This window comes from Taudactylus pleione, unplaced genomic scaffold, assembly GCF_031769625.1.
Source record: "Taudactylus pleione unplaced genomic scaffold, aTauple2 ptg000934l, whole genome shotgun sequence".
In the NCBI taxonomy this organism is placed as follows: Eukaryota; Metazoa; Chordata; class Amphibia; order Anura; family Myobatrachidae; genus Taudactylus; species Taudactylus pleione.
The window spans coordinates 3258000-3281082 of NW_028285335.1; the positions used below are offsets into that span (position 1 = coordinate 3258000).

At 46.4% G+C, this 23083-nt stretch overlaps 1 long non-coding RNA gene across 1 annotated transcript in view; it reads left to right on the forward strand.

The window, feature by feature from the left end:
- The window catches only part of LOC148473336 (uncharacterized), an 88950-nt gene extending 66186 nt beyond the window's left edge, over positions 1-22764 (forward strand). The window contains exon 3 of the long non-coding RNA XR_015872980.1: positions 22470-22764. This is a non-coding gene — a long non-coding RNA (uncharacterized LOC148473336). The remainder of the gene's footprint in view (positions 1-22469) is intronic.
- The last annotated feature ends 319 nt before the right edge of the window (positions 22765-23083 follow it).

The following is a 23083-nucleotide window of genomic DNA, read 5'->3' on the forward strand; positions in this document are numbered from 1 at the left end:
CCCCCTGTGGACACGCCCCTTTATCTGTGACCACACCCGCTTTAATCTGTGGCCACGCCCCTGTACTGAGTTCTTGCTGAAAAATGTTGAAGGGTATGAGTAAGCCACTTGCATACCTGCCAAAAGTCCTGATTTTACAGGCACAGTCCAGATGTTTGGCGTCTGAAAGGGGTGCAGCCTGTCGTCAAGTGGGTGTTGCTACACACAAAATGGTTGTGGACTGGTGGGACCAAAGCACGCTTTGGCTGAATCTAGGCCTAGTTTGTGCAGATCCAGGTGTGTCCTAGTTTATTCAGAAACTCCAGGAGTAATGACGACAAGTATAGTTGAATAGGACTAGAACTGTTGGTTATTTATGAATATCGTTCAAATTTGAAAATCTGCCGTAAAATCCTGGCAACCAATCAGACGTTTGCTTCCATTGTCTTACATGCACTAGATAGATAAAAGCTAACAGCTGATTGGTTCCTGTGTTTTTACTATTGATTTCCACCCTTGAGGAATGATAGTAAATAACAATCATTGATCTTTATGTAGACATACACATTAAGCACTATAAGCTGTGCTAACAGCAAGAAGCTTCATTTCTTATGATCCATACCAGTAGCACCAATTCGCATGTCAGTCTCCATGGACGTCAATTTGTCACATTTGATTTCTGGTCTCAGCATTGTTCAGCAAGTAGCTCATACTGTACTATGCGTCCGCAGCCAATGGAGGTAAAATCTTCACCCTATTTATAAATAAGAGCCTCATTTATCAACGAGTATAATCATTCACAATGAGTAATAAAACTTGTTGCGTATGATAATGGTGCTCCAGCCAATCAGCTCCCAACTGTCATCTGTTTGAAAAATGACAGTTGGGAGCTTATTGGCTGGAGCACCATTTATCATACACAGCGCGTTTTATCACTCGTTGTGAATGATTAAACTCGGTAATAAATGAGGCCCAAAGTACCAACCAATAAGCTCCTAACTGTCACTCTACAGGCTGTGTTTGAAAAATGACAGTTAGGAGCTGATTGGTTGGTACTTTATCTTCGTCCACTTTATCTCTCTCGAAGGCTTAGCACATAGACCCCTGAGTCTCTAATGAATTTGGTTGTTTCCACAAAACATTTGTGCCCACAGAACGAAGCTGAGCTGTGTTGTATTGCTGGGCAATGAGAATAAAGAAATCTGCCAAGTTGTTACAAATGAAATTAGAGTAGAGCACGAAAGGAGATAAAGCTGCTTATTACTGCACCCACAAAGCCATAAATGGAAGTTGTCTGAATATGGGAAACCTTCCATACCTGCCAATATGGCCCATTTCTCCCAGCACTCATTGTTCTACTACTGTTTCCCATGCTTCCCCCTATTAAATTAATATGTGTTGAATTAATGGTTCTTTAACCTAAAAAATGTGTAGCTAATTTGTAACTAGCACAGTGGCCTGTACATACTAGACATTGTGGGGGAGATGCATTATAGCGCCACGCATCGTGCCATTATAAGTATTCCTCAAGGGCGTCTTAAGAGAGGAGGGGGCCTGTGTGCACTCAGCGTGCTGGGCCCCCTCCTCTCTCCCCGGTGGCCAGCAGCCGACTGACGCGGCTGGCCAGCCACCGTAGCATAAGTAGACTCCGGGCACTAGATTGTGCCCGCAGTCTACTGCGCATGCGCAGAACACCGGAAAAATGGCCACGGCGGTGTCCTGAGCAGCGTTGACACCCGACGCGGGACCACGGACTGGTAAGTTTGAAATAATATGGGTGCAGGGTGTGTGGTTCGGGGCCCCCTGGACCTGGGGGCCCGTGTGCCTGGCACACACTGCACCCATTATAGATACGCCACTGCTCTTCCTGCTCTTTACCAAGGCGAAGCAGGAATCAGTAACAACGAGATGTAAGAACATTTAGTCTGCCAGAGTGGGGGAATGAAAACTCCCCCTTCCGGCGATCCCTGTCATAGCCCACAGCGCATCGCCTGTCTCCCTTCCCTGCCGGCTCCACTGGGCATGCGTGAGATCTCGCAAACATCACGAGACCTCACATGCAGTCCAGGGCCCGGCAGCCGCCGCAGCCAGGGACAGTGTTGTCCCTGCTGTGGCGTTAGGGCAATGACAGCTGCAGCTGTCAAAATCGATAGCTGCAGCTGTTGGGACAGTCAGTGCCACTGACCGTTCATACATTGCCTAGCATATCGGTGCGCTATTTTGCAGATAGCAGCACCGATAATGACAGGCAGGGCCGGCGACACCATAAGGCAGCTTTAGGGCGCCGGCCTCTCTAACAATAAAAAGAAGGACGTCTCTCAGAAACATTTTTTTTACATGGTGCTGGCAGGGCCGGATGACTGGTAGGGAGGCCGCCAGGGTCCCCCTCACACAGAGATCGTCAACAGGATGGTGCAGTGCCCGGACCCCAAGCCCCCAGTTGCCGGTGGCAGCGTCGTGGCTGTGATGTAATGACGTTGCAACGCTGCCGCTACAAGTCTGGACTGGAGGAGCCAGCTGGCAAAACACAGCACTGCAGATCGCTAGGCCAGAGGAGAGCACTGGAGGCGGACTAGACACAGATGAGGAATGGAGGAGCACAGCAGGAGAGAGAGAGGATGGCCTGAGGTAAGTGAACAAGTGGATAGAAAATGGGGGGGGGGGGGCAGAGTGAAGATGTACCTAGGGCGCTTGCAAACCTAGCACTGGCGCCAATGACAGGGGCACATAGCAGGAAACTGCAGCACTTAATATGCGCATTTATCCATTTATTTATTTATTTATTTTATTTTATTAACAGTTTCTTATATAGCGCAGCAAATTCCGTTGCGCTTTACAATTTGAATCAACATTAACATTTTACTGGGTTGTAAAAGATATACATACATGACATACGTAAGACACATACATAAGGGTAAGAGGGCCCTGCTCATAAGCTTACAATCTGTAGGGAAATAGGTGTTGATACACAAGGATAGGTGCTATATATTGCAAATCGGTCCAGCCCGATTGCAGATGTTCTTGGTGGGCTGTATGATCCAATCACACTGGAAAGTTGGCCTAGGGTTAGAAGGAAGTAAAATTGAAGAAGGAGAAGATGTGATGGGTGTTTACTATGAGAAGAGAGTTATATAGGGATGCTATAAAAAGGTTAGGTGGGCGGTTCTGGAATCTGATAAGCTTGTCTGAAGAGGTGAGTTTTTAGAGAACGCTTGAATGTTTGGAAACTAGTGGAAAGTCTTATTGTGCGTGGGAGGGCATTCCACAGGGTTGGTGCAGCCCGAAAAAAGTCCTGTAACCGTGCATAGGAACAAGTAATGCGTGGGGATGAGAGACGCAGATCTTGTGCAGAGCGGAGATGTCGGGTTACTGCCTCTTCATACATCTTCCCCTATGTTATGTTACCGGTCTGTATGTGTCTGTATCATCCACGTGTCTGCTTGCTTTCTGGCAAATGTTTGGGCCTTTCTTGGCCTTGCAATGTGGGAAAAGATGTCAAAGATTATTATCCCGCTTCGCCACTAAGAGACTTCCGCAAATGACTGTAATTTGAGAGGAAGGATTACCATGACTCAATAACATTCATTCCCAGCAGAGAGCTGTATGTAATGTAAAGGATTATTAGAAATGGAAAATAAACAATAGCCCCTGTCCTGAATGATAAAGTCTGTAAGCAGCCTTTCTAGTCACATTATAGGTACTAGATAAAGTATACCTCCCCTGATTCCTGCATTAGTGTCCCTGTCACTACTGATAACCTACCCAGGAGACAGCTGTCACGTCGGGAATCAATTATTTAGCTCCAGCATGGACAAAAATGGTCAATACAGAGAGTTATTCAGTAAAGACTGACACCTGCTGGAATCTGTACAATTAAAGTGCCCCATTAGATGACGCAGCCAGATGACCATCAAAATACAGGTTTGGTAGTAGAAAATCGTGAAAATCGCGTATGGATAATCATTCATTAATGGAATCAATAATATTCATATAACTGATTTATATCTGGAAAACTGGGAACTACTCAACTATCCTGTGTTTAATAAAAAGAAATTTTGAAAACTTTCAACACTGAACACTGAAGTCAACATCTCAATTATTGGATAAAACCCAAGGAGAATTATCTTCTTTATCTTGATTATCCCAATAATACCTGTGCTAAAGAGAACCTTCTTGTTCCTGCCCGTAGATTTGCCTTAGGCTTCGCCCCTGACTTGTCCCTTGACCTGGGTTAAATAAATCACTTAGGCAAATACTGCAGTGGATTAAAGAGGCACCTTTTTATTATACATAAACACCCACAGCACACAGTAATAGCACAGTACAGCACGCAGTAATAGCACAGTACACAGTAATAGCACAGTACAGCACGCAGTAATAGCACAGTACACAGTAATAGCACAGTACAGCACGCAGCAATAGCACAGTACAGCACGCAGCAATATCACAGTACAGCACGCAGTAATAGTACAGGACAGCACACAGTAATAGCAAGTACAGCACGCAGTAATAGCACAGTACAGCACACAGTAATAGCACAATACAGCATGCAGTAATAGCACAGTACAGCACGCAGTTATAGCACAGTACAGCATGCAGTAATAGCACAGTACAGCACGCAGTAATAGCACAGTACAGCAAGCAGTAATAGCACAGTACAGCACGCAGTAATAGCACAGTACAGCACGCAGTAATAGCACAGTACAGCACGCAGTAATAGCACAGTACAGCACGCAGTAATAGCACAGTACAGCACGCAGTAATAGCACAGTACAGCATGCAGTAATAGCACAGTACAGCACGCAGTAATAGCACAGTACAGCACACAGTAATAGCACAGTACAGCACGCAGTAATAGCACAGTACAGAGCATGCAGTAATAGCACAGTACAGCATGCAGTAATAGCACAGTACAACACGCAGTAATAGCACAATATAGCATGCCGTAATAGCACAGTACAGCATGCAGTAATAGCACAGGACAGCACGCAGTAATAGCACAGGACAGCACGCAGTAATAGCACAGGACAGCACGCAGTAATAGCACAGTACAGCAAGCAGTAATAGCACAGTACAGCATGCGGTAATAGCACAGTACAGCATGAGGTAATAGCACAGTACAGCAAGCGGTAATAGCACAGTACAGCACACAGTAATAGCACAGTACAGCACGCAGTAATAGCACAGTATAGCACGCAGTAATAGCACAGTACAGCAAGCAGTAATAGCACAGTACAGCACACAGTAATAGCACAGTACAGCATGAGGTAATAGCACAGTACAGCAAGCAGTAATAGCACAGTACAGCACACAGTAATAGCACAGTACAGCACGCAGTAATAGCACAGTACAGCACGCAGTAATAGCACAGTACAGCACGCAGTAATAGCACAGGACAGCACGCAGTAATAGCAGAGTACAGCATGCAGTAATAGCACAGTACAGCAAGCAGTAATAGCACAGTACAGCACGCAGTAATAGCACAGTACAGCACGCAGTAATAGCACAGTACAGCAAGCAGTAATAGCACAGTACAGCACGCAGTAATAGCACAGTATAGCACGCAGTAATAGCACAGTACAGCACGCAGTAATAGCACAGTACAGCACACAGTAATAGCACAGTACAGCATGCAGTAATAGCACAGTACAGCACGCAGTAATAGCACAGGACAGCACGCAGTAATAGCAGAGTACAGCACGCAGTAATAGCACAGTACAGCAAGCAGTAATAGCACAGTACAGCACGCAGTAATAGCACAGTACAACATGAGGTAATAGCACAGTACAGCAAGCGGTAATAGCACAGTACAGCACGCAGTAATAGCACAGTATAGCACGCAGTAATAGCACAGGACAGCACGCAGTAATAGCACAGGACAGCACGCAGTAATAGCACAGTACAGCACGCAGTAATAGCACAGTACAGCAAGCAGTAATAGCACAGTACAGCATGCAGTAATAGCACAGTACAGCATGCAGTAATAGCACAGTACAGCAAGCAATAATAGCACAGTACAGCAAACAGTAATAGCACAGTATAGCACGCAGTAATAGCACAGTACAGCATGCAGTAATAGCACAGTACAGCACGCAGTAATAGCACAGTACACAGCACGCAGTAATAGCACAGTACAGCATGCAGTAATAGCACAGTACAACACGCAGTAATAGCACAATATAGCATGCAGTAATAGCACAGTACAGCATGCAGTAATAGTACAGTACAGCATGCAGCAATAGCACAGGACAGCACGCAGTAATAGCACAATATAGCATGCAGTAATAGCACAGTACAGCACGCAGTAATAGCACAGGACAGCACGCAGTAATAGCAGAGTACAGCACGCAGTAATAGCACAGTACAGCAAGCAGTAATAGCACAGTACAGCACGCAGTAATAGCACAGTACAGCATGAGGTAATAGCACAGTACAGCACGCAGTAATAGCACAGTACAGCAAGCAGTAATAGCACAGTACAGCACACAGTAATAGCACAGTATAGCATGCAGTAATAGCACAGTACAGCACGCAGTAATAGCACAGTACAGCACGCAGTAATAGCACAGTATAGCAAGCAGTAATAGCACAGTACAGCACATAATAGTAGCAAAAATGCAACACACTGCAAATTACACACTTTAATACTTCACTAGCATCTCTGTGAACAATTGTCTTTACTTTTCTACCCATGTGATAGTGATTGAACTCTGGGCTTGATTCAGACCCGGTCGCAAGCGCTGAGCGCTCGCAACCGGGTCGATGGTGGTCCACAGCGCATGTGCACGACGGAGCCGGCTCTGTCGTGCGCATGCGCGAGACCCGGCTAGCGACGGGAAATCCGTCGTTACGGGTCTCGCACAAAGGGTGTGAGCTGTCGATGTTGAGTGACAGCTCGCCCCCTTTGGTGGGCGGGCTGGGGGGGTGGCTGCCCAAACGGAGGCGTTCCCATGAGAACTCCTGCCGATTGGGGGCGGCCCCACTGACATCACAAGTGATGTCAGTGGAGAGCTTCCGGCTCTGTTACAGCCGAAAGCTCTCTGAGGCTTGCGATGAACGAGACCCTACCACAAGGGTCTCGTCACAAGCCTGATGGTCGCGATGGTCTTGAATGTGGTCGCACTTTTGGTGGGTACAAACAGTAACAAATTCCATGGAGTCTTCATCTCTCCTCTGAGGAAGCTACACAGATTTAATTATACTATTGATGTTAATGAATGGCGGAGAGTATTTTTCCACAAGGTTAGGTCTGGGCTAATTAATAAAATAAGCAGTTGCCCTGTACAATGCCTTCTTACATGTGATTTATTTTTTTCATGAAAAGAAAGTTTGTAAGAGAAGACATAAAGACGATGATGTCACAGTCTTGTCCTAAACCAGTTCTACAATTGAACCTAGAGGACGCGGTCAGTAACCCCATGATGTTACTCCCTTTATGAGAGGAGAAGTTTTTGATAACGGGAGCCCTGGGATTCTTTAGTAAGAATGGGTGTAACACATATCATCTGCTCACTAAAGGAATATGAGTCACACCAGATGCATGCTCATTCTGTCAGCGCTGGCCTTCCAGCTCTGAGGTAGGTTCTCTTCTTATAAAATTGTGAGGGCTACCAAGGTATAAGCCTGTGTTATAGTGTATACAGGATGGAGCATGCATGTGTACTTAGGGCCTGATTCAGACCCGCTCGCAAGCGCATTACACTCGCAAGCGGGTCGATGGTGGCCCAGTGCGCACGTGAGGTGTGCGCACTGCGCGTGCGCGAGCCCCGGAGCGAGCGCAAAAAGCGCTCGCTCCGGGACTCACTACAAAAGGGGTGGCTGTCGATGTTGGTCGACAGCTCGCCCCTTTTTGTAGATGTGGCTTGGGGGGGTGGCTTCACAAACGGAGGCGTTCCCATGAGAACGCCTACCGTTTATGGGCGGCCCCACTGACATCACCAGTGATGTCAGTGGGAGAGCTTCCGGCTCGATTTGAGCCAGAAGCTCTCTGGGGCTTGCGGCCACAAGACCCTACCACAAGGGTCTCATCGCAAGCCTGATGGTCGCGACTGTCTTGACCATCGCGACCATCATCATGGCCGCTCGCTATAGTTGTGGGTGGTAACCCACAGCTATGCGATCGGCCAAGAGGCCGCAACTAAAAAAACATGCGCCCGCCCTGATTCAGAGCGAGCGCTTGCTTTTTGCGAGCGCCTCTGAATCAGGCCCTTAATTCCTAAAAGGTTTAAAACTAGGGCAAGATTAGGGGCACATGGGCCAGGGGTTGTAAATAACCAAGAGCCTTTTGTGAGAAACATAGGGGGTGTGGCCAGTGCTGTGTGGGTGTGACCAGTGCTGTGTGGGTGTGACCAGTGCTGTGGGTGTGGCCAGTGCTGTGTGGGTGTGGCCAGTGCCGTGTGGTCACAGCCCTGTGTGGACATGACTAGTGCTGTGTGGGTGTGACCAGTGCTGTGTAGGTGTGGCCAGTGCCATATGGGTGTGACCAGTGTTTTGTGGGCGTAACCAGTGCCGTGTGGGCATGACCAGTGCTGTGTGGGTGTGGTCACTGCCATGTAGTCGTGTACTGTACATCTACACTATCAGCCCCAATTTCTCCCTGAATACAATTTTAATGCTAATGATTTATGGCCATATGGCCAACTGGGCAGCTGGTCATCATCATGCTGTGATGATAATGGGCCTATTTTTATATGGAGGCCTGGGGCTTTATCCCCATCTGCCCCATTATTAAACTGGTCCTGTCTGACACAGCAAATGTATACATTTTAATTCTCATATGGGTTGTATATACACATATGCCCAAATTCTTATGGTGGAAGTAATTGAGGTTAGGAGGGCAAATATTGGGGGGCGAGCACCACTTGTAGATATTTAGGGTGACCATGATTTTATGCGTAAGGATCACATACAATGACTGATGTGGTTTTATCAAGATCAGATGGTGGTTACTTATTATCTTGCTTTTTTTATTTGGGTGACCCTTTATAGTGTGAAGAATTATGGATCTTCCCAGGACATTGAAACTTATTAGACCAAGCTGCCACTATTTCCAGGTTATCCTGTCACCCTCTGCCTCTCCCCATCACCCTCTGCCTCTCCTCCATCATTGTCTGCCTCTGCCTGTCTACTGCTGCCTCTCCCCATCACCCTCTGCCTCTCCTCCTCACCCGCTGCCTCTCCCCATCACCCTCTGCCTCTCCTCCTCACCCTCTGCCTCTCCCCGTCACTCTCTGCCTCTCCTCCTCACCCTCTGCCTCTCCTCCATCATCGTCTGCCTCTCCTCCATCATCGTCTGCCTCTGCCTGTCTACTGCTGCCTCTCCCCATCACCATCTGCCTCTCCTCCTCGCTTTCTGCCTCTCCCTGTCACCATCTGCCTCTACCCGTTACTCTCTGCCTCTCCCTGTCACCGTCTGCCTCTCCTCCTCGCTCTCTGCCTCTCCCCATCACCCTCTGTCCATCATCGTCTGCTTCTGTATGTCTACTGCTGCCTCTCCCCATCACCATCTGCATCTCCTCCTCGCTCCCTGCCTCTCCCCATCACCCTCTGCCTCTCCTCCTCACCACCTGTCCATAATCGTCTGCTTCTGTATGTCTACTGCTGCCTCTCCCCATCACCCTCTGCCTCTCCCCGTTACTCTCTGCCTCTACCTGTCACCCTCTGCCTCTCCTCCTCAACTTCTGCCTCTCCCCGTCACCCTCTATCCATCACCCTCTGTATCTGCCTGTCTACCTCTGCCTCTCCCCATCACCCTCTGCATCTGCCTGTCTACCTCTGCCTCTCCCCATCACCCTCTGCCTCTCCTACTCACCCTCTTCCTCTCCCCACCACCCTCTGTCCATCACCCTCTGACTGTCTACCTATGCTCATCACTCTCTGTCTCTCCCCATCACCCTCTGCATCTGCCTGTCTACCTCTGCCTCTCCCCATCACCCTCTGTCCATCACTGTCTGCCTCTGCCTGTCTACTGCTGCCTCTCCCCGTCACCCTCTGCCTCTCCCCGTCACCCTCTGTCCATCACCATCTGCTTCTTCTCGTCACCCTCTGCCTCTCCTCGTCACTCTCTGCCTCTCCCCGTCACCCTCTGTCCATCACCCTCTGCCTCTCCCCGTCACCCTCTGCATCTGCCTGTCTACATCTGCCACTCGCCGTCACCCTCTGTCCATCACTGTCTGCCTCTGCCTGTCTACCGCTGCCTCTCCCTGTCACCCTCTGCCTCTCCCTGTCACCCTCTGCCTCTCCCCGTTACCCTCTGTCCATCACCCTCTGCCTCTCCCTATCACCCTCTGCCTGTCTACCTCTGCCTCTCAACATCACCCTCTGCCTCTCCTACTCACCCTCTTCCTCTCCCCACCACCCTCTGTCCATCACCCTCTGACTGTCTACCTATGCTCATCACTCTCTGTCTCTCCCCATCAGCATCTACCCATTACCCTCTGCATCCACCCGTCATTCTCTGCCTCTCAACGTCACCCTTTGGCTATCACTCTCTGTTCATCAATCTCTACCTCTCTGTCACCCTTTGCTTCTGCCCGTCACCCTCTGCCAGCAAACTTATCTGTGGAGCATCATTCTGATGAGTTTAAAGGGGCACAGATTAGTATCATTTACTTAAAGGGGGCACAGATTATTAGTATTTGATTAAAGGGGGCACAATTATTAGACACTGGGATTCTGGGCCTGATTCTGCCCCGCTCGCAAGCGCAGGATGCTCGCAAGTGGGTCGATGGTGCCCTAATGCGCATGACGGAGGGAGCTCCGTCATGCGCATGCGCGAGACCCGCATAGCGACAGCCAAGCTGTCGCTATCGGTCTCGCACAAAAGGGGGCGTGCTGTCGATGGCGTTGCTGCCCAGACGGAGGGGTTCCCATGGGAACGCCTTCCGTCTGGGTCCGGCCCCACTGACATCACTAGTGATGTCAGTGGGAGTGATTTTGGCTCTGATAGAGCCAAAATCACTCCAGGGCTTGCTGTCACCGAAACCCTACCGCAGGGTCTCGTCGCAAGCCCGATGGTCATGATGGTCTTGACCATTGCGACCATCATCATGGACGCTCACATAAGCTGTGGGTGGTAACCCACAGCTATGGGAGCGTCCAAGAGGCCGCTCCATTTTAAGGTAGGAGGGCCCTGATTCAGAGCGAGCGCTCTGGTCAGAGTGTCCGGCTCTGAATCACGCCCTCTGTCTATTGTTTGGCGGTCATGTGGCGCAATACCATGTGGCATATCATGACCTCAGAATAGGGTCTAGAAGGGAGGGGGCCCAAAGCATACTTTTGCACCTGGGACCACCACTCGCGATTTCTGCCACTGATTTTATAATATATATAAATATATATATACACACACACATATATATATATATATATATACAGTATATAGTCCAATATTTATGGTGTAAGAACCAAAATGAGGGCACTCACCGCTTTTAAAATGATAGACAAGATTTATTTGTTCAACATCACCAAAGTCGACGTTTTGGCCCCGAAGGGTCTTTGTCAAGACAGGTCACAAGATAATATCCATCCAGAAAAGCGGTGAGTGCCCTCATTTTGGTTGTTATACAATAAATATTGGACTATTATATTTGGAATACCATTGGTATCTTCTATAGAGGAGCACCCTGCCTAAATACTCCCTCAAGTGGATGTGAGTGAGGATTACCTCTCTCTATATATCTATCTATGGAATTGGTATGATTTCCTAGTGGTCAGAAGACCGACAGCGGCATCCCGATGTTCAACATACCGACAGGGGCTGGTAAGTAAACTAACCCTCCCCCTCTCCCTCCCCTAACCCTCCCCCGGTGGTGCCTAACATTAACCTCCCCCCGGTAGTGCCTAACCCCCCTTCCCGCACCCTAAAACTAACCCTCCTTGGGTGGTGCCTAACCCTAACTTTCCCCAGTTGGTGCCTATCCCTAACCCCCCCTGGGAGGTCCCTAAACCTAATCACCCCATCCCCGGGCTAACCCTCATATTTACCCGCACACTAACCTTCAGTATGCCGGCAGTTGGGATGTCGACGTCGATATCCTGATCTCTTCAGGATGGCGGCGTCGGCATTCTGATGGGTGTCGAGATTCTGCTGTCAGTATATTGACGTCCGGGATCTTGTCCACCAAATTCTTCACTGTTTGCGCATAATTTGGATGAAAACTTCACAGAAAACTTGGATCCCAGAAGACATACTTGGGGTTGAGGTCCCAGTTGGACCTCCCGTTGGTGTACGCTGGGCAGAACTTTGACTGAGAGAGCCTGTTCTGGGCCATTGACTGGATGGATTTGGATGGATTTGGATGAATACTTCACAGAGGGGTGACAGTTTGTCTGGGATGCCTAATGAAGTGGTTGGGGTCCTAGTCGGATCTCACATCAAAGTACGCAAGGCAGAACTTTGACCCTGGGAGCCTGTTCTGAGCCTTCCACTGGATGGATTTGGACGAAAACTTCACAGAGTGGTAACATTGGCTCCCAGAAGACATACAAGGGGGGGTTGAAGTCCCAGTTGGACCTCCCGTTGGTGTACGCTGGGCAGAACTTTTACTCGGGGAGCCTGTTCTGAGCCTTCCGCTGGATGGATTTGTATGAAAACTTCACAGAGGGCTGGCAATTGTCTGGGATGCCTAATGGCGTGGTTGGGGTTCAGGTCGGACCTCACAGCAAAGTGCCCCGGGCAGAATTTTGACCCGGGGAGCCTATTCTGAGCCTTCCACTCAATGGATTTGTATGAAAACTTCATAGTGGTAACATTTGATCTCAGAAGATATACTAGGCAGGTTGGGGTCCCAGTCGTATCTTCCATTGGTGTACGCTGGGCAGAACTTTGACCCAGGGAGCCTGTTCTGGGCATTCCAGTGGATGGATTTAGATGAAAACTTTACAGAGGGGTGGCTATTGGTCTGGGATGCCTAACTTAATAACTTGAAGATTTAAACCTAGGCAATGCCAGATTCTTTTGCTAGTATCTCTCTCTCGGACTCTGTCACACTCTCTGTATATATATATATATATATATATATAAAAAAAATAACATTAGAGGGTAGATTGAAGAACATTAAAATGAATATGCAATAAAAATGCAGCACAGAGTGTTTCGACAAAATAATCCATATGATGTGAAATAAGACAGCGTTCCTTATTTAATTTCATGTTACACTGACCAATCATATCCTCACGTTAAACGCTGCCCATTCCTGATCATAAATGGTGTAAAATGCTGATTTAACACTACTCGTTCACACAACTAAATGAATCTTTATGCAATGGAATAATTTTCTCATCCAATTAAAATGAAGCTGCCTCTAATATTTCTAACATTTCCCTGCTTGTGCCATATTTTTATACACAGTCAGCTAAATCGCCACTAACATGATAAAAAAGAAAGACTTATTGTTTGGGCAGACAAAGGGCGCCTATCAAATTTCATAACTCTTCATTCCCAAGACAAAAGTTCTAGTCTGACCAAGACCTTCTATTTGAACTCTACATACCATAATGAAAGGATAAAATATGCCCTTAAATCTATCAGATAAAGAAAGCTCTGAAATATAATTATTCAGAGACATTTCTGCTATTTAACCATTGCGTCTGGGAAAGAAAAATGTCACATGTCCTCTGCAAGAAGAGGTTATACTCTGCCCTGCTATTGCATTGCAAGACAAGTTTCATCAAAATCAGCAGGGTCTTTCAGGATGAGTAACCTCCACTTGGATTTGGGTTTGGTAGCATGTGAAAATTTCCATTAGAATGTTCCTTGGTGCAAAGTAACATGTAATCACGCGGCCTGAACACATAGCCATTAATCAGTGACCGTTTCACAGGGAAGCGGGTGATTAGTGATTTATTTATCTACTGAATTCATTCCGGCCAAGATTTTAAAATAGTTTCATTTTATTTATTTATTAACAGTTTCTTATATAGCGTAGCATATTGCATTGCGCTTTACAATTGTAAACATTAATAGAACAAAACCGGGTAATAACAGACAGATATATAGGTAAGAAGGCCCTGCTCGCAAGCTTACAATCTATAGGGAAATAGGCATTGATACACAAGGATAGGTGCTATATATTGTATTTTGGTCCAGCCAGAATGCACAATTTCTTGGTTGGCTGCATGATCCAGCCACACAGGAATATTGACCAAATGTCATGAGGATGTGAGAGAAAGACGATGTGTGAGATTGTGTGTGGACTGTAAAAGGGGATGTAATTAAATATGGAAGCTATGAAAGTTATGTGGGAGGTGCTGAGATCTGATAAGCTTGCCTGAAGAGGTGAGTTTTCAGGGAATGCTTTAAGGATTGGAGACTAGAGGAAAGTTCTTATTGTGCGAGGTAGGACATTCCATAGAGTGGGTGCAACCCGAAGAAAGTCCTGTAATCGTGAATGGGAGCAAGTAATGCATTGGGATGAGAGATGCAGAGCTAGTGCTGAGCGGAGAGGTCTGGTTGGGAGATATTTTGAGATGAGTGAAGATATGTATGTTGGTGTGGTTTGGTTAATAGCCTTATGTGTAAGTGAAAGTAATTTGTATTGAATACGGTAGAAAACCGTCAACCAATGGAGGGACTGACAGAGCGGGGCAGCAGACAATGAACGTTTCGCAAGGAAGATAAGCCTCGCAGCTGCATTCATAGTGGATTGTAATGGTGTTTCATGAACATTTTGTTACCAAACAAACTCATGTTTCCGACCCTGGCTACAAAGTAATGTTTTTTCTGCAGGTTAAAAACTCATGCAATAAATATTAACCTACATGAAGGATATTGAAAATTAATTTCAAGGCATAGAAAAGGAGGAAATGTACTGCATGGGATGCAGTCACCACCTCGACATTCAAAATATCACAATGTCGACAGTTTTTCTGTTGAAATTCCTTGTTGGCATCTGAGCCTGCCAACGTTTTCACAATGTTCACATTCTACAGGGAGGGGGAATGGGGAATATTGACAGAAATGCATCACCACACCCCTCCACCAAAGTAGTTTCTAAGTAGACTAATGCTGGGTGGTGGGTACACACTAGGTCGACGAGTCGGCTGACCTACCCATCTGCATATACACTTACGCCCAATAAGTAAGGCCAGATGTCACAACTGGGCGGGCATTTAAAATGACCCGCCCAGTTGAGCACTCACTCACCGCCATGTCTCTGCAACATGTGTACCGGCGATTGGCAGGTCACCTGTACACACCAGCCAACGCACTGAGATATCTGTACATATATATCGGCCATGTGCTGTGCTGCACAGCCGATGCAATATGTCCATGAGCGATGTCATTCGTAGACATATCGGGGATACATAGCCACTGAGGCGCTTGCAATAAATAGGCCGTTTGACTGAACGGCCGATATATCGCCCAGTGGGTACCCAGCTTGACATGACGGGGAAGTTCAGACCTGACCATAACAGCCAAGTGAAATGACAGTTGGAATTTGATCGCGTTACAAACGCACCTTTTTCCTTTGCCCAAACTATTGCTGTAATCTTTGTTTAGAATGTGCCTAAACATAAAACCCTTTTATACTACAAAATGTCATTGAGCATAATTCCAGTATTTGCCGTAGTCCACACACGTCACTCACATCTAGGTGCCAACCGAACGGAGACTGGCCGCCTGACAACTACGAGATAAGGCTGCAATTGTTAGGAGCTCAGTGAAAGTAAAAATATTATTATAAAGTGATGATGTGATTATAAAAGTGATATAATCTTTCTGAAGCAATGGAAGCTGTTTACAGTTGTATCTGCCAGATCCAAGTTCTGGCTACATTTTATTTTCCAAAACATCACACTGTTATTTCATATTGTTTTTCTTCTCTCCTTCATCTGGTCTTAATCACTGGATATTAAAATGGCCGACTGCTGTATTTCTACAGTACTAACCCTGTCTGTCAGTTTTGCCTTGGCAGTGTGTGCTAACATGAAGCCTGGCCTCTGTAACTGTAGGGCTCGGTGAAGTAGTGGATTTAGGGCTCAATTCAGACCCGCTCGCTAGGATGCATTCGCACGTAGCCAGCCGATTGTTTGCATTCTGCGCATGTGAACACATCGCAATGCGCATTCGCGAACCAGTGCGAGCGATCGATAAGCGTATGCTCGCCGCCCATAGACAGCCCGGCAGAATGAGTGACAGGAGAAGCCGTTTGTGGGTGGTGACGGGCTGGGCACTAGAAACGGGGGAGTGGAGGTGCGAACGCAGGCGTGCCTGAGCATCTTAACGCTGTTTCAGAGGCGTGCATAAGAGGCTGCGTCATAGTACATGTCACCTGGTTGTATTTCACACTGAAGCACTCGCAGTGCTTGCGGTAGGGTATGGTCAGCCACAAGTGCTGCGTTCGCTTCCGATGGTACTCGATGTACCGATGGTTGCATACACTTCCTGGAGATATGCGCAAGCGGGTGTCTTAAGACAGGCTGGTGGTCGTCTGCATACACAAAGCGATCGCACGCCAAGACATAGTGGGCGTGCTAATGCCTTGGCGTGCGATCGCTTGCCTTGCCGAAATATGCATACGCATCTAGCGTGCGAACACATCTAGCGAGCGGGTCTGAATCGAGCCCTTAGAGCGGAATGTAGTAAGCATCACATCCGCGATGCTGTCCATTCTGCCACTTATCGGGGTACATACCGGTGATAATATCGCCTGTATGTACCTAGAAAATCACAAAGGACAGCTCTCCCTATAAGAGTTGCCCTTTGTGATAGCTGGATGTACAGGTTCATAACTCATAAGTCCCTCTGGCGTCCTTCTGTGCATGTGCAGAAGATTGCGTGCACTGCGGGGGGTGCTGACAGGGATCCGATTGCATCCCTCTCAGGGGGAAGTGCGATAAAAAGCCCAAAGGCTTTTGGGTAACGCCATCTAAATATGGCGTTATACACCGGGTGCAAAATCGAGAAGGTACTGCATCCTGGTGCTTGGTACATATGGAAAAGAGTTTTGACCACCTTTCACCCATGAGTACATCCCACCATAAGAAAGGAATGGGCGGTGGGCCCATGTGCGGTCTCCAAGCGCCACCTCCTTCTCACAGTGCCAAGCAGACTCGGCGCCATGCAGTCCGCTGTGCACGCGTTAGTATCTGGAAACATGGAGCCCGCGCCATTTTCCGGGTGATCGTTCTACTGTGCATGCGCACTAGCTAACCGCTGATGGTTACACCATTGAATGGATACCATGTGATAGCAAATGCCATTGTAAAGTGCTGGCCGTGGCATAGCACTATTCATTGGCTCTTGTGACAGCCATCCCTAGGACACTGCAATAACTATTGTGACCTTCCCATGGGGGTGTGGTTAGACTTAGAGAGGGGAGTGGCTTGAATCTTTCAAGTCTTTCAGGACACCATTGCTCTTCCTTCCAGGGCGGCTATGAAAAATGTTGAGCCCCGGGGAAGAATAGGACATGGCTATGCCATAGAAGCAGCAGCCACAACATGCTGTGATTAACAGCAGACAGGGGGCAGCGCTGAGAGAGGGGGCAGGGACTGGTGACCCAGCAAATGCCGAATCTGTTATACTAGTACAGGTTGAGTCTCCCATATCCCAAATCCTTGGGAACAAGGGTATTTTGGATATCAGAATATTCCGCATTTTGGGATAATTGCATACCATATTGAAATGTCTTAGGAATAGGGCCCAAATCTAAACACAGAATGCATGTATGAATCATATACACCTTATACACACAGCCTGCAGGTAATTTTATACAATACTTTCAATAATTTTGTGGCTCAAACAAAGTTTGTGTACATACATGAAATTCATTTGTTTCATATACACCTTATACACACAGCCTATAGGTCATTTTATACTTTATTTTTAATAATTGTGTGCCTTAATATAGTTTGTAATGAGCGGGTTCGGTTTTACTCGGATTTACTCGGATCTTTAAACAGCATTTTATTGGCTATCGCCTATCATGTGTTTTGGACAGCCAATATAATAAATCCGAATTTGCGGTAAAGTGGCGATAAGAACCGAGTAAATCCGAGTAAAACCGAACCCGCTCACCCCTAGTTTGTATACAATGAATGAACCATCAAGAATCAAAAGTTTCACTATCTCAGTCATGCTAAAAAATATTCTGTATTTCGGAATATTTTGTGTTTCGGAATATTTGGATATGGGAGACTCAACCTGTAATAATAAAAAATGAATTCAGGACACACTTGAGAACCCCTCAAATGCCAGTACTGGTTAGGATGGCTAACGTAGTTACCTACCAATGCATGCAGACATACAAGAAAGACTTGAAATAAAGCAAGGGTTAACGTTAACGTCTTAAGTCATCCGTTTCACATGTCCGAATAAAAGATGTGGTTTGAGAAAGCCGCAAGGAAAAACATTGCTACTGTATTGTGTAAACGTAATGCTTCAGACATGGCAAGTGACCTTAAATTGTGGGGCAATTACACAGCGGCGACAAGGGTGAACAGTAAGCGGTGACATTAAATTATAGAGAGCTAGTCCTAATCGGTGGTTTGTCGTGTGGCATGAAATGGGCGCTGTGTTTATTCACTGGAAAATTGGCGTGCGTTAGGAATAGCTGCTCCTGCGGCGGAGGCAGATCATTAGTGATGTAATACAAAGCAACAACTGTGGGTTTTGTCATATTTGCATAATTGTTTTTACTGTGGCTCTTAAGACAAACATTAGCTCTTTTCTGTCATAGTTTCCATAGGATTGCGCCTGCAGTTCATCATCCGCTCGCTCCAAGTCCGTAGTTAAAAATAAGCTTGCGCATAATGGGTTGTTGTGCTATAAAATAAATATTTGGGTGTTACAAATGAATTTTGTAACACAAACATAACTCCAGATGCACAAAATCTGGAGCACAGTTGTAAATACTGTAGATTTCATGCAGGAAAATACAATGTGCACGAAAATGAGAAATTCATGTGTTGCCAATGTCTTTTGGGCCACAAAATCAATTTTGTTAATGACTAGGGGCCCGATTCAGACCCGCTCGCGAGCGCATAGTGCTCGCAAGTGTGTCCATGGTCGGCCAGTGTGCACGCGCAGCATGCGCGAGCCCCGGAGTGAGAACTCCACTCGCTCCGGGGCTCACTACAAAACGGGGTTGCTGTCGATGTTGATCGACAGCTCGCCCCGTTTTGTAGGCGGGGAGGGGGGGGTGGCTGGACAAACAGAGGCCATTTGTGATGTCAGTAGTGAACTTCCTACTCTATTAGAGCAGGAAGTTCACTTGGGCTTGCGGGAACCGAGACCCTACCACAACGGTCTTGTCGCAAGCCCGATGGTCGCGGTAATCGCGACCATCGCCAGGCAGCTCGCAAAAGCAGTGGGTGGTCACCCACAGCTATGCAAGCGGCCTGGAGGCGGATTTAAAAAAAAAAAAATCTGCCCTGATTCAAAGCAAGCGCTCGCAAATAGCGAGCGCCTCTGAATCAGGCCTTAAATCCGTTTTATTACAAACAGATACAGGGGTCTATTTACTAAGCAGTGTTAGGCGACAGAGTGAAAAGTGATAAGGTGCCAGCCAATCAGCTCCCAACTGTCATTATTCAAACACATGCCTGTGAGATGGCAGGTGGGAGCTGATTGGCTGATTTCTTCCATGAAGAGTTTCATATATAATAAGTAAAGAGAGAAGAAAAAAGTAACAAACAATTGTGTAATCCTGTTTGATAGATAAAGCATATAAATTATAAAGTCTTGTAATATCCTCCTTAATGTTATTCGAAAGCTCCCCCAGATAGGTGAAGATAAACTTTGTCTGGGTTTCCCCCCACTAGAGCCCTAACTAGAATTTTTGGTGCCCTGGGTCAGAAAGAGCATTGGTGCCCCCCCTACTTTTCAAATAAGGACATAAGATGAGCACCCGAAAAATGGGTGTGGCCTCATGGAAAGCGGCATGACCAATCTGATTTGTCCCAAACGATGATGAAGGGTTACCAGTCCCTTTGTACCATTGTTATCCAGGTGTTACTGCCAAATACAGTGTGAATCCAATGGCTGTAGTGAAGGTACATAATAATGATACAGTATAACTCACCAGCTCTAGATGTAGGAGAGCACTGGTGAAACTGCACCTGTCTGTAGCCGGCAGTGTTGATCACCGAATTGACAGGACTGAATGTGCCCCCTGTCCTGTGGTGCCCTGTGCCAACATGCACCACCCTAGTTACGGGCCCCCGCACATAAAACTCACAATCGTAAGCTTGTAATAAGATGTGTAGCAGTATCTTTATCGTAATATTGCAGACCTCCACCTTTCAAGAACAATAATTTGGGGTTGCCCCCTGTACATTGCACTCACGGATTCCACCAGAATATTAGGCACATCAAGGTATCTTGAATAACAGCACCAGACCACCTTCTTATTTTCAGGGACTCATCCCAGATTTTATTAATCCCAAAACAAAGAAAGGTTATATAATAAAAACCTTGTATTTATAACAACCATCCAATCCAAACTGAAGTAAACAGTTCCTAAATAGCGGAGGAAAATCACTTTCGTCCAGGACCAGTAGATGTAAGGGATCCCATAAGTGTCCTAGTACAAACGTCCTTCCTCCCTGCAAGTAGGTGCTCCACAGTATAGCCAAGTATCCCACCAACGCGTTTCGACCATTTAAAGGGGTCTTTTTCAAGGTGTAAGGGATAGCTGGCTAAAAATCCTTATACAACCCCATCATTTAACATTGACTTGCAATCAACCAATGGTTGTATTACACAATGCCCCGTAACATGTATATCACAGTATGAACCTATATTGCCCAATACAAAAATGCCTCCAGCATCCAGGATTGTTGGTTCTTTAAGTTCCCGCTCTTTCCTGGCTCTGATTGCCGGAAGTGACATTATTCCCATGGCCGCGCCACCTCCATTCTCTTCTGGTTGATGGCGTCATACCGGAAGTGACGTGCCCGCTGCTTTTTTCAGAGTTCCAGCCCTCGGTAATGTCAGACCAAGTATATCGAGGGCTGTAACTCTGAAAAAGCGGCTAGCGCGTCACCTCCGGATTTTGTGTAGGCTGCCTGAGCGACCTATAATTTCAGCTCGGCTCTCTTTTACAGCCATTGGCAACATTTGTAGACTGTATTTTTACAGAATACCATTTCACTGGTCCCTAGTAACTTGAGAGACACTGGTGACTTTTTGGCTAAAATTAAAGATGTTGGTGATATTCCTGAAGGTTCACTTTTAGTGACACTTGACGTGTCTTCTCTGTATACGGTAATTCCCCATTAAGCGGCTATTTCTGTAGGAAGGAAATTGATGTCCTCTGTAACCCAAAGGGGACCACCAACTGAATTCTTATTAGATCTTTTGGAATTGGTTTCGAGTAATAACCACTTTATGTATAATGGGGAGTTCTATATGCAAATTGCGGGGACCACCAAGGGAGCTAATTTGGCTATCGCTTATGCCTATATATGCATGAATATGAGGCCACATACAATATGCCCAAATACGGGGTAATTATCATGTATTTCAAAAGATTTACAGATTAATTTTTTTTTTATATTTAGAACAGCACTTAGACTAAACTAAACAACCTTTCTACCTTTATACCCCATTATTACTCAAAAGAGTATAGTCAAAACAACAGCCAGGGCGTAATAGGGCTTAACAGCACCCTGTGCCTCCATCCCTTTTGCGTATGACAGCATGCATAGGGGGCGGGGCCACCAGCACTCGGAAGTGCAGCAGGGCCCGGAGCGGCCCCGGGAACTGTATACACGGCAGGGAGTCTGCCTGTAGTGTCCAAAGGATGCTACGGGCAGCACAGCCACATCGATACTGGCTGCAGGGTGCCATTTTAGGCACCCTGCCAGCCAGAAGTAAAGGCTGTGGAGTAGCGACAGTGCCGCCCACAGAGCACTGGTCACACACCCCTAGTTACGACCCTGATAATAACTAACTAATGCATTTGGCAGCGATCAGCATAGGAGATATTTGAAGGGAAGTAGGTCCTCTGGGCCAAAAAGTGGACAATGGTTGTGAGCTAGAAAAAAACCATCACGTGATTGATAGCTGCTACTCACAGCCAATCACATGCCACCTTCTCTAGATGGAACAAAGCACTCAACTGATTAAATTAGAATAAGAGAATGTATTAATAGTAAATTTGCACTGACAGTGACGTCTCCGGCTGTAAAATGAAATGCCAACAAAATGTAGCACAAATCACCCAAATACAACATAGAATTTTTTTTTTTGCTTTTCGGTCCAACTTCTCAAGATTCATTAGTTTTTCATTTACACAAAAAAACAGCAGCGAAACCCTTAATGTTTTTTTCATATGTTTGTTTAGGGATTATTTGAGCCACTGACATATAAACTATTAGGCTTCAGCCACAGCAAAATATTCTTGGAAGCTTATTTTTTTCCTATTTGCACCCAAAGACACTGGGAAAGACACTGATCCTCCGTTTCCTTAGTACAAATGTGTTAAAACAATATTCTAATATATTGTACAAACAGATTGTCTCAATGTTTTAATGTCTTTCAGTTGGAGGAAAGCACAACCGGAGATTCTTAGAGTCCAACAGTCACCGAGTGTTGCCAAATGGAGCTACAGTCTGCTTGCCAAATATGGGAATTGTAAACAGAACTTATTTTTGCGTTCCAACCTCACATTACTGGTGCGCTGCATGTTATATAATTGCAAATACAATGGGGTTTAGTTAATTAAACAGCTCTAGCAGAACATACGCTGTAAAGCGTTGTAATCAGATATTATCTTCCACCTCCAGTCTGACTACACAAACCGGATACAAGATGATATGTGATTGGCGGCTATTAGTTACAGGACACCGCTGCTCTTTGTATCAATGTTATTAGAAGGGACGTTAAGCCTATTTTGTTATTTTACCGCTGTATCTGTCCAATGTAAATATTAAAGGTTTAATTTGTAGGCACATACGAGCTATGGAACATGATTTACTGGCACCATCACAGAAACAAGGCAGATTACAGAGCTCACCGTCAGACGATGTGACTTGAAAACGCCACTTGCAGCTAGACTGGCAATCTTACAAATGTAGGCACAGCATGTTTTCTGGAGGCATTTGTCAAAAACAAAATTAGCTCATGCACCAGTGCTCTCGAGCAGGGCTGTCCTAA